Source organism: Aphelocoma coerulescens, chromosome 7 (genome assembly GCF_041296385.1).
Source record: "Aphelocoma coerulescens isolate FSJ_1873_10779 chromosome 7, UR_Acoe_1.0, whole genome shotgun sequence".
Taxonomy (NCBI): Eukaryota; Metazoa; Chordata; class Aves; order Passeriformes; family Corvidae; genus Aphelocoma; species Aphelocoma coerulescens.
The window spans coordinates 15997058-16010208 of record NC_091021.1 but is presented as its reverse complement, the minus strand read 5'-3'; positions in this window follow the sequence as shown (position 1 = coordinate 16010208).

Here is a 13151-nt window from a genome sequence, read left to right as displayed (position 1 = left end):
AAGACTTCATGATTTAGTTCAGAACCATTCCATTTAATGGGCTGATGATTTAAGTCTTCCATAGTGGATGAATCATAAATGCTGAAACCTAGCACAGTTTTACTGTTGTGATGGGCATCTGTACTGAGCAATGTATAAATAAAAGAATCCAAGTGACTATGCATCATAAATATTTATTTCCCAAATTATGTTTCCCTATCCATCATACAGACCTGGGACTGATGCTGAAAAATGTATTTGCAACAAACCCTTCCAGCAGCTGCAAAATGAGCAATGGTGACATCTTGGGGTCTTTATTAATTTAGAGGTAGCAGGAAAGTGAGACTGAGTTTCTTACAACTGTGCCCCAGCAGCTTTCCTGACACATTTCACAACATGAGCCAGACAGCTGTTCTCATCTTTCCTGGAGACAAAATAAACTTGACTTTTCATATCAGTGAAACTTATTTTTCAGTTAACAAGCTGTCCCTCTAAGGCAAGAGCTGCCCTCGATGGTCACTGTCTATAGATATTATTTCTATCAGGTATCTGGGAGGAAAAGGAGCAGAAAGGTTGCAAGAAGTTGGTGGTCCTGCCACACTGCTAGTCTGGGGAAAGCACTTCATGGTTACTATTAGCTCTTGAATTAGTGGCATTTTCCAGAAAAAAAATAGTGAATCCTTGATGGAAATACATTTATCTAACAGGAAGGCCACAAGCCCCCATTATTATTGGAGCAGTTGATATCATATGATATTTCACACTGGGGGCTTTTGGGAAAAAATCAGCAAATATGCCACTCGTCACTCCTAGTTTCTACTTTTTGCTGTCATGTATTTTTAACAGCATTAATTATTGTCTGGCTCTTGTACTTGAAGTGTTCTTAATACACATTAAATAATAAACTTAGTACACATTAAATAATGAAACAGAAGCAGCCAATTAATGAAAATGCATCCAAGTACTGAGCAATGCAACCACTGAGCAGCTGAAACAGGATGTTTGATGTAATTACTGGGGCTTAGATGTCAAATGATTGAACAAAACAGCAAATCAATGAACTGTGCTTATACAGATTACTAAAATCAAGAGTGGTGAGGGATCTCAAGGTATCAGTCAACACATTCCACTGCAGTGAGTAATTTTTGGCAAAAGTTTGCTGAGGGATTGTGAAATCTCTATTGCATGGTTTAAGAACAAAGCCTTGACAATCTATGCCAATGCTTAGTCACCCGAACCATGAGAATTTTTTCCTAACATCTCATTTAAATCTTCCTCGAGTTTAAGCTCATTGCCTCTTCTGCTAGGCTCAGTTAGCACAAAGAACAGGTTGTTTTATTATTTTCTGCTGGAGCCTTTCACAGACTTGGCATAGAGCAGATGTTGCATGGGGGCTGATGAGGGCTGCACCTTCCCCGTACCCCATCCTGTGCAAATCACTGCTCTTGCAGTTCCTGTCCCAGCAGCAGCAGGGCTAAATGGGGGCTGCACCACCTCCGGGGGTGTAAATATCCAGTTCAGCCCTGAGGGCAAACGGATCTCTGCAGATCCGGTCTCTGCTATCAAGCCGACAAGGCCTCTCATTTACCTTTCCTTACTTGTAAGCAAAAATAACTAATTCTTGCTTTAGCTACAGCTTGGACACAGACTTCACTTGCATATTGTGAGACTATTAATATCTTATTTCTTCTTCATGATTTTTCTTTTGTTCGACCCATTTAAATAATATAATTATAAAAAAACTCCACATAAGCAGGACTTATATATTATTCAACCTTAGAAAAATATTACAATAAGATAAAAAGTCCCAAACGGAGATTTTAAAGTTTAGGATATTGTCCAAACAGTAAAGAAATTTACTGAGAGGTTGTTGGAGGAAGAAAGCTTTTGGAAGTTCCCTGCTTACTTTCTTTTCTAGCTTATAGTCCTGATACTGAAGTAGTTGCTGACCTTTAACTGTGATATTACAGAGTGAAAATGAGGACATTGTGATAGGAAAATGGAGCTATGTGTGTCATCATGTACAAATCATTAATGCTGGTGCCCTCAGATAATTGACTAGCCAGGAGATTTTCAGAGATTTAAAACAAAGAGAAACCCAACTATTTAATTTCAGTCCTTCTCTGTGAAGTGTAAGTTATTACATTTTTTAAATGAATGTTCAATTGACTAAGCAATCTCAAACTGGTGATTTGGTTGTGCCCTCAGCAGTAACTGTGGCTGGCTGAAGGCAGCCCCAGCGCCTCCACTGCGTGACACGCAGCAGGAGAGGAGCAGGATAATGTGAACGGCAGCGTTGTCACAGCCTCCTGTGCTGTGCACACATCTCCCTATCTACACCATGTGTTAGCAGACATCACATGGCGCCTAGAAGCTAAACTGAAGCTCCTCTGGTGATTTCAGGGCTGTTTCCATAAAGCAAACAGAAGATAGCACATAAACACACAACATGGAACAGCTAAAAGCAAGGTACTGGAAACCTTTAGGGTGAATGGAATCATTGTGTGAGGCAGGGTAGAAATCTGGAGAATTTTGCAGGTCTGTGACAGGGATGACAGATTTCACTCAGTAACTCATCAGCAAGGTGCAGGAGAAATGAAACAAAATAAAAGCACTAAACCCTTTTGTCAGTGAAAGGGCTTTCTCAGGGTTTGTACCTGGCATTTCACTTTAACAGCCTCACAGATCCAGCTTGGCAATAAAAGACATAAATGTAACATCCTCAAACAGCCTGCCCACAGCTCATGGAAGGCGCCTCTGGCTTCTTCCCTGGCCACTTTGGTAGGTTCCAGATGATGCTGGGGAGGGCTACCCTGGGCAGACCCCTTATTTATCCCCTTCTCCCTGCCTGCTACAAGGTGTTTAGAGGCAAACCCAAAATGTATCCTCTGAAAAGAGATTATTCCACATCAAATTCACAAATGCTTATCTGGAACACAGGTATTTATTACCCTGATGCTTGTGTTCCTCGTTACTTCACACAAACAATGGTGGAAGTAACTTGAATGGTATCCAAGGAGACAACTTCACTGAACTAAACTAATTAATCTTCTCTTGTTGCTGTTTACAGTTCTTTTTAAGCAGGCAGTAACTGATCCTGTAGAGCCTGTTATGGCTCCTCTCTATGGAATGCTTTATAAAGATACGTAATACATTTATCAGAGCTGGGTTTGCCTCTTGAAATAATGTTGTTAAGCTGCTCCACTTCATTCCTAGCATATTATTTTCCACTTTTAGCTACCAGCCTCTAGTTCACATTAGTTCCCCATGGATTTATTGTCCCCTAGTTTCAGTAACATGGCTATCACCCATGTACGATTCCATTTCTGGTGCGTTATTCCAGTTTTGCCACCAGGTGTCATCAAAACGCTCACCAGCACCGTGGCTCGCACTTGCCGAAGGATTTGGGATCTCGGGGGTATGGGTGTATGTGTGTCGGGGAGAGGTGCCATTACCTGCCAATAAACTGTCACAGTGGTAAGGGGGCTACACTTCTGATTTCCCCACGGCTTTCTCTGTTTAGCTAGACTTTGCATTACAGCAACAGAATGCAAACCACACACTCCAGATGTTTGCACCACGGCGGGTGACGCCAGCCAACCTTTGGTTTCAGTAAGAGTTATTCCAAAGTCTGCCTGGATTTACAGTCCTTAGAAGCAAGCCTGGAAGAAGTCATTCTTCTTGTGTCTGCCCTTAAAGGCTCTTCAACCAGCCATTGGAACTCCCACTTACAAGAGATCTACAGGATGAAAAAAACCCACAAATTGGAAAGGCATCAGACAAGACACACTCATTCATTCCAGGGTTTCACTTAAAAAGTGTTTACTCCCTTCTCTCCTCCTGGTAGACTGTGAAGTAATTTATTTCCCAAGCAAATGTAGTTCTTCATCTTTGTTTTCTATCTCCCCCTCCCCAAATTTTCATTTTTTTCAGCAAAAAATATTCAACACTCTTTCTACCTATCACAGTCTACCTGCCCATTTCTGTAGGCCGTCCCTTGGCCAGTTCTCCATTTCTACATGAATTTACTGTGCAGGGGATTTCTTTCTTTCCACCTGGACCAGAAACTTGGATTAATTAGTGTTCCCCAGGGCTGTTAATCAGATACCTGACAGAAAGGAATAAACTTGCCCTCACTTCACACAGGCAGCGGGGCACTGTGGGACTTGCTGTTTGCATGGGGGCAAAGCAAGCCCAGCCAGTGGGGTGCCAAGGTGGCACAGCCACTGCTCACCACAGTGGCCCAGGGGCTGTGCCGTGCCTGTAGCCCCCTGTGCCAGCTCTGCCAGGGTGGTCCCACTTTGCTGGCGCTGGCCGGGTGAGTCATGAGAGCCAAACGCAGGGAGAGCGTCACCCCTTCATTTTAGACATCATTATTAGCAATTTACAGAAAGCACGTTGCAGTAAGGAAAGACCAGCACCACCAAAGCTTTTAGCATCTTTCAGACAAGCAAATCAGCTCCAATACACAAATAAATTACATAATTCCAAGTTTTTGTTATTTTGTTCCAGCTCGTTCAAGGTTTTAATTCATTTATCATTCCTGCAAGGTCTCGTGTTTTGATTTTTCCCTCTTGAGGAGGTTTAGTTGGACTGGATGCTGTCCAACACCTTTTAACTCAGCTGGATTCTGGCTGGGCCAGCACATGATCCTGCTTCCCTCTGGGATTTTAGGGGAGCAGCCCTATGTCTTCATTTGCAGTTATTCTTATGCAAGGCGAATAGCAATGCTTTCTTCAGTCAAACTCTATGAGGGTGGAAAGAAAACTGATTAAACAAGGCTAAGGAGAGTCTCAATCGAGAAACTCTCTCCTTTCTGCACCCTTGATGCCCAGAATTCATAGAGAGGAAGGAAGCACACCAGGGAGGAAGGGGTCCCAGGTCAGTATTGAAAAGTCTGGGAAACTCTGGCCTGTGCCTTTGTCTTGTATGAGATGGCTACTTATATAAAATTCAGTCTTCAGAGAATTCCAGAAACTGAATTTACTGCTAAGTATAACCCCTGGATTTCACACAGGATAGGTTATTATTAATATCCCATCTATTTGACCTAGATTCTGTCAACTGTAAAGTGCCACATTTAAATTTAACTTCTGAAGGAAAAATAATTGAATTGAAAAATCAATCACTAGGCAATTTCACATTCAGTTCGTTTAAGGTCAAGTTATTGCTGTCTCAGAGAATAAAAGTTTTCTTAATGGATCAAGTTCAGGAGTGATGTGAAATTAGGCATAATTACATACTGGCTAATGAGCCTAAATTGGCATATAGCATACATATTCAGAGGTATGTATCCATTTACACCCTCTTTGACTCACTTATTAGTTGGACAAGAAGACAAGGGGCAGGAATTGCCACCAGGGGCTTTGGATGGTTCAAAAGGCCACAGCTGAAGCAGACAAGTACCTACATCCTTCCTGCATGAGCAGGCATGCAAGCAGGACTTGGCAGAGGGATTACAGGTTGCTTCCCAAGGCTATTTCTGCTGATATGCAGGAATTGCTGTACTGGATGTGATCTGCTGTGGGTGACTGTCCCTTGCAATCCATATGGTATCATTTCAACCATTCTGCACCTTTCTAAGGCTCTAGGAAAGCTCCAGTTCAGGGTGAAATCCAACATGTTCAACTTGCTTCAAATTTTAGTCTTCTTCAATTGCCAACTCTGAGTTATGTTTAGAATTTCTGTAGAAAATCTATCATAATCCAGTTTGAGAGGTGCTTTGATCTTAAATCTAATTGGTTCTCCAGCTCAAGGTGCTTTGGGTTTCCACCTATTTTTTCAAACTGCAGTAATTTCATTCAGCAGAAAATTTTCAACAGAATTTTGTAGTACTTTGAAGCATAAAGATTTTCTAACTGCATCATGGTATAGGCATCTCCATTGTTCAGAGATCTTAGCCCAGAGTAACTTGGTTCTAGATTAAGTTAAATAATTCCAGATTTAAGGCTTTGCATCTTTGGCTTTTGGGCTTTTTCTTTCCAATTTAGCTTATGGGCTCTAATTAAATAAGAAAGTATTTGCCTATAAAAAGAATCACTACTATTTTTGTTACATCATGATAAATGTCAGTTCAGGTTAAGTTTTTAATATGTCTTTTCACAAGTAAGATTCTATCATATACTGTATTTTTAAATGTCTCATTAGGTTCTGTGGAAAACTATTTTATTGACTTATAACAATAAATGGAAGTAATTAATTACTTTAGAATAATAATCAGCAAAGTGCTTTAGAAAAGTATCTTTTTCTTTTAATGATATATTTCTCATTAGTCCATGTTTTTAGGGAAGCAATGTTGCTACAACTGGCTCTCCTAATTAAGTAATTCTTGCACATGCAGCATACTTAAAACAGAGCCTTACTAGACTCAGTTTTCCAGACACACAGAACTTCTACAACTTAAAGCCGTAGTGTTAAAGGAAAAAAAAGCTATATGCAAGTTTAACTGCACTCATCTTACAATACAGCATCTGGCCATAAAAAAATCCATGTATCTACATTACTTCCTTTATTCTGAGATGCAGAATAAATCAAAGATCCCTAGTGCAACTCAACAGATAGCCAAGAGAGTTACACTTTTATTCCTAGTTCTGCATTTCAAGGTAGCATGAAGCATCAGAAAGAATCACAGATTGTTAGTCTTTATCTGCACATCAAGTCAGAATTTCTAATATACAGATTCTTGGTTTTCTTTTCAGCAGGCATGCCTATGGGAGGAGCACAGCTGGTGAGACAGCTGCAGTGGGGTTACGAGGATTCTGTTCATCAGAGACTCACAGATTTTAAGGGGTGCAATTCTTTCCAGTTTCCCTCTTTCCTGTTTCCTTCCTTCCTGGGTTAGTGAAGAAAAGGAAATTCTTTAGATGAAACTCCTTTATGCAGAAGTTCTATGACATTTTTGTCCATTGTATTTTTTCTTCATCAGAAGATCAAGCAAAGGCCATGTCAGAACATGGGGCTGAGCTGTGTACTTCAGTCACAAGGCTTCTTGTCACAGCCAAGGCTGTATCTCCAGGAGAAGGCATTGGGCAGATCAATAACAGTATGGAAGGAATCTTTGAAAATACAATTTTTTACAAAATAAGATTCTACCTAATTAAAAAGCTCAAAGAGTTCTAACTTAGCCATACCTTGAGAATATTAAAAATTATTTTGGGTACAAAAAAATACATCTAATAAAAGGAAACCAAAGAAGAATGCTCAATGTGAAGTTTCCAGTCAACAGTAATTCGTATTTTATCTTCATTTATTTTTTTTTTTAATCAATCTTAAAGTTTCTTAGCAGACTGAATATTTCTATTGTAAACCTACATTCAGCTGTTCCAGGTGTGACAAGCTCTACTGAGCTTTTCTTTGGTCTGTTGTTGCCCTCCTGGTATGAAGTCTCTGTGGGAACTTCAGAAATGCTTGGCAGCAGCTCTCAATTCCTTACAATGCCTACAGAGAGATTTCTTTGGAGCTTCATATTTACCCTCTCTACTTTCAATCAGTGCCAAGAAGAAATGCATTTCTCCTGGGGAGTGGTGGTGGTGTTAATTTTTTGGCTTCTTTATCCTCTAAAGGGACTCCCGTCAGTCAAGGTTTAACTCTGAAAATTGAGTTTCAACACAGCAGAAGCATTTTGTTCATTTAACTTGTTTTAATGTTGCTAGAAATAAGAAGATTCTTCCCAGGACACAGGGGAAAAAAATCCCTCCATCAGCAGTATATGCAGACCAAATATCATGTCTTCTTAACAGTACATAGAAATAAGAAAATTGGTCAAACTGCTCTACTGTAAGAATTTAATTTTTTCCTCTTTACAATACCTGTCCATACTTCATAGAGATCAGCTTATATATGCCTCCAGGTCCTCTACCACGCCAAGGCAGCCCCGCCTGTGGACTGACTGCATCAGTCATGAGCTGCAGGATAAGTGCCAAGGATCAGAGAAGCCAAGCATTCAAGATTTCCAAAAGCTGTGGCCAGGACACTCAGCTGTTTGAGGAGAATGGCGTCACTGTTCATCTTTGCTGTTATAAGGCAAAGAAAACAACTGTGCTGTGATCTCCAATTTACTTTCTCAGCTATTCCCTTTAATAATAGATAATGAACGAGAAGCTGACTTCCCATCAGCACAGAGCCCTGGCAGTCTGTTTCACAGACTGTTTTGATTCAGTCCTGCTAGAACGCTCCATGTCTTCCTTTTTTCCAAAAATCACTAGCTGGTTTTAAGGTCCTGGTGTTTCTTTTCATGAGCACACAATATAAAAAACTACCTTTATCTCCACTGCATGTGAAAGAGACTCTCACAGAATCAAAAATTTTCTTATTTTAAATGAAACTAGAAAACAAGTAGATGATGTGTTGGAACACATCATTGTGTGAACTGCTTGTTGAAAGCATGCAGCCAAGAGTTGAGAGAAGGTGGGAACAATCACCATCAGCCTTCTAAATACCAACCAAAAAAAGTTTTATGATTTTCATGTTCTCTATCTGTCATGATAAGACAATTCCTTTGACAATGTGGTGAAATATATTCCTAAAATGAAAGAGGATGATCATATATTTTTTTTTTTTATTCCTATCTCCTTAAAAGAAACCTTATTTGCTATCTGGAGTCCATTTCTATTGACCTTACTGTCTGGAAACCTCCAAGTGTATTTTGGAATAATCAGATAACTTGTGATCAAACTAGGAAAAAATTTTCTATGTGGCATGTTTTAAAGGATGTCTGGCCATGTCCATACCAAGTTCAAATTCTATTAAAGTTCTATCTTCATTATCATGTTCTCTGTTACAGAAGTATGGAGTTGAATGTCTCCTTTGAGTAAACACATGCAATGAGCATATGACTAGAAATAAATAACCATCACCATCCCAGTTTCTTCATTGCTTTCTGGTAATTCCTTGACTTGGAACATTTGCCAGCTCTGGAGGTGTTGGTAGTAAATGTAAATGTGCCTTGTGGAGAATGAATAGGATTTCTGAGCTTACTGCACATCAGAGCTTTTTCAAGTCACAGGATAAGATTTGGCAGTTAAAACTGTAGCCCTAGCAAAAGAAAATGAGAAAATAAATTGGTTTAGCATGCAAATATATTTTATAAGTCACAGAAAAAGAGATGCCAGTAGAATGGGTTAGAGGGGTGAAGCAAAGTTCCTGGCACTGTGGAATGGTTCACTTCATAAAATCTATCAAGCATCCGTCAAACTGCTCTTTAGTTTAAGTCTTCAGTTAAAAGTTGTCTTTAAGTGACAACTTAAGTGCATTTCAAATCACAACTTAATTCTTGCTCACTCACAATGTAAACAAAACCTGGCAGTCTGAAAACCCACGTTTGTAAATGTGTTTTTCTCCTTAAATGCCTGTGAGTGCATTGCACCTCTCACTACCCCACACATCACTGCAGTGCAGGGAGAGCTCCCTCTCCTCTTGCAGCCCACCTTGCCCACTCTCATCTTGTTGCCTCCTCCCTGTACTGCTGGAGCATCATCGTAGCACACAGCAAGCAGTTGCAATGCAGATTTAAAGTGTCTCAAATTTCCCTTGAATTCCCTTGAAAAATAGATATGAGCAATGGCAGGCAACATATATATGGAGTTAAGTACTTTCAGAAGGAAGCTAAAACTATTTAATGCTTTTTTTCCCATGACATGGGACTGCAGAGCAGGCCAGCTCTGATGATTTAGAAGGCACCAGAGCATTCCCAGCATTCAGTCCCAGGGAGGCAACAGCAAGTCATTATTTTAAAATTAACTTTTGCATTTGAAAATGTGGATACAATTCTTCTCACCCTCTACATCTGAACAATTCTGGTGCCTTTGCTACCACTAATCAGTATCTCCCACCTGAAATCATTTACAGAGAGCAACCCCTGAAGCTGATTTACAAGCTTGGTGCCCTGTCTGGCACCACAAAGGGCACACATGTTAGAAAGTATCTGTGTTTGCAGTCTCCCACCCTCATGTATTCCAAAGATGGGAAGCAGAGAAGGGGGAGAACATAACTGCAGTCCATTTAGCATCAGCAAGGAACTGGAGTCTGGGATTTATGTTTTTTTCTGTCACAGGTAAAACACATTTCCTAATGAAGTTCAACCTGGTGTCAGACATTGTGTTCCTGTTTCCACCTCCCTTTCCCTGGGGGCTGAATAATTCAGCAGCAAACACTCAACTGGGAAAGTCAAAGGTAAACCTCATATTGGATGGGTTTTTCTACATGAATTCTGATTGCCTCTGCACAGGGGGAGGGAGGCAGGAAGGCAAGATGCAGGAAGTCTATGCCTCACTCCTTCCCAAGACTCTGGCATAGACTTGAGACACTCTGGAGAATTAACTTTTCAAGATATGGAAGGGGACTACTGTAGCCCTAGGCTCACATGCAGATGAACAAGAAACAGATCTCCTGTTGCTCTGATGCAAGTCAGGCATTCTGCAGGAAAGGGAGAAAACCCCCAGCATAGAACACATTATAAGGCACATGTGCACCCACCTCAGTGCTGTTCTCCAGGGTGGGTGGAATGTGTTCCAAACAGGAACATAACTCCTATTGGAGTTATACAGGCAAGAAAGAGCAGGGGTAGAGCCAGTGCCTTTGATCTCAGATAAAACAAACCCCCACTATTTCCTTTGCCTGGTTGGGCAAGGGGTAGACTCACACTACTCAACTGTGAAAGCCCCTGAGAAGCTCTGGTGAAGTCAAGCAGTGAAGATCCATTTTTCATTCAGCCTTTGCAGAAAACATTACAGAATGTTTTAAAATTCAAATTGCATACGAAAACCTGATTTGGCACAGTTCAACATGAAAATTAGTTTTGAATGAAGCTACCACCTGCCTTCCTGAGGAGATAATATATCCTGAAAAGGAAGAGTTTGCAGGCATCACTGACCCTCTAAGGCAAGCATCACATCTGCCAGAAAATGTGCTTAGTATAGTCAAGGCTGACAGAGTTTAGACAGATAAAGTAAGAAGAGTCACGGTTATGTTGTCCCCTATTCTTAGGCTTTCTTATTTGCTAAAATCTGGCATCACAAAATCTCATGACAGTTTTACTCTCCCTGCAGTGGTGGTTGTTCATTTTTAGGGGAGGGGTAGGAGGTGGGTTTGGTTTTTGCTGCTGTAAGTGAGCTTTAGGAAAGATATTGAAGAAGGACAGTTTGGTGACTTTACAGTTTAGGGAGCTTAACTTTTAAGTTCAAGGGCAGAATGGAAAAATCTCACCAGCACCTACTGGAAAATGAAAACAGAGTTCACTCAGGGGATGGAGAAGGGAGCTGACATCTTGACAAGCTATGAGAACTCATACCTAAGAGGCTGATAGAGAGCTGGAGAAACAAGGGCAGGGTTTGATGTGGTCAAGGAAGGAGCTAGAGAGAGTAAGCTGATATAAGCAGAGGGTGAGGCAGGACAATACAGCAATAGGTTCAGACGTGGGATGGCAGAAATCGATCCTTGAACAGTGGGAATACGTTTCCCTTCTCACAGCTGGAGGATGGAAAGTGTCTAAATGGAGAAGTAACTTGGGTGGATGGCTCTGGGGAGAAGCCTTAACCAAAAATGACAATCTTTCACAAGCAAGATACCTCCTGAAGAAAATAAAAAATCCTGGGGAAACAGAACAGAAATGTCCTTTGCTGGACAAGACCTGTGTCTGGGTCTGGAGCTCCAGAGAGGGTGCTCATTGCCAGAAGTATCCTAAAAACTGTAGCTCAGATTGAGTACTCTGACAGCCCCAACTGGCTGCTGAGCATGTTGGGCATTTAAATCTGCTGAAATTACATTGTATATCTAAAGTGCAAACCACAGTTTTTGAAAAAGAAGCCTTTGTGCTGTGTGTGCTTCTAGCCTAGCAAAATAGCTCACAGTAGCTAACACCTTCTAACAAATGTGTTTTTCACCAGCACTACAGTCAAATACTTCACATAAGATGGATGTATTTGTTTTAGCAAAACTCACAAAGGCCTGAAACACATCACATTGCAATTACTGCAAGGTCGTTTTTTTGGTTTGAAAAATACAGCCTAAGTCCTTCCAAAATCCACTAACAATATTGAACTACAAATATTTTTCCCTCCCTGCCACTTTGACTTTCTCACCTTTCCAGGTACATCCTCCTTCCAGTTCTCCTTCTTCAGCCTGCTGCAGGCAAGATGTTTGTCTTAATTTTTTCAGGCTTAGCAGGTGCCCACCATGTTGTGAGTCATCAGTCAGTATTTAGTGCTGCAAAGTTTCCATCAGCTGTTAATTGCCCTGTAACACAGGGATTACTTTTGATTTTTCAGCAAACTTTGTTACCTGTTAGAATTATTGATTCATTTAAGATGACAGGTCTACTGGAGGTCACCTAGTCCAGCCTACTACTGAAAGGTGGACATTGCAATAAACTTCCTGTGCAACCTGCTCCAGGCATAACTTCAAAACCTTTTTTCGTATGTACAGTCAGAATATTCTTTCCTGCAGCTTCTGGCTGCCTTCTCTCGTTTCTCATGGTACTTCTCTAAGAAACATCCATCTCTCTTCCCTGTGAGCCTGGGTTAAGCTCGGGAGGACAGTGGCCAGAACTGACGCAGCCTTCTCTGGGCTCAACATACCCCCCTCACTCTCCTGAACACAATGTGCTCATTTCCTGACCACCTGTTGACCTCCTCCCAGACTGTTCCCATTTGTCAGTGTCTCTCTCACACCAGGCTGGACACGTTCCTCTGGGTGCGGCCATGCAGAGAGGCTCTGTATGTGCCTTAAGCTGCTGCCTGTGGCTCTGCTAACACAGCACCGTATTCCGCCTGGCTCTGCCGCCTCCAGGGCGCACCGCAGACTCGAGCTCCCTCTGTCCCCCACCAATCTGGGTGTCCCCTGCCTGCCCGGGCCCTTTCCCGCAGGGCTCCTGCTGGTGCTGGCTGGTCCGCGGGCTCCTTCCCCAGCATCTGAGTCCCACCAAGTCCCCATCAAACCAGGTCTCCAGCTTGCCAAAGTCTCTCCGGAGGGCAGCCTTACCCTCCAGCTCGCCACTGGAAAAGCAGGCTCCTGGTTTGGCACTCACATACATGTTCTTCCCAAGGATTCCCCACCCCACTGCACAGGTTCCCAGGGCCCGTCTGCCCTGCACAGGTCAGTGCTGAGTGTGTTTGGTGTTACTGGCCCAAGGGACAGTGCTTGACTCGCTGTCACGGGCTGCCAGTGGCTGTCCAGAG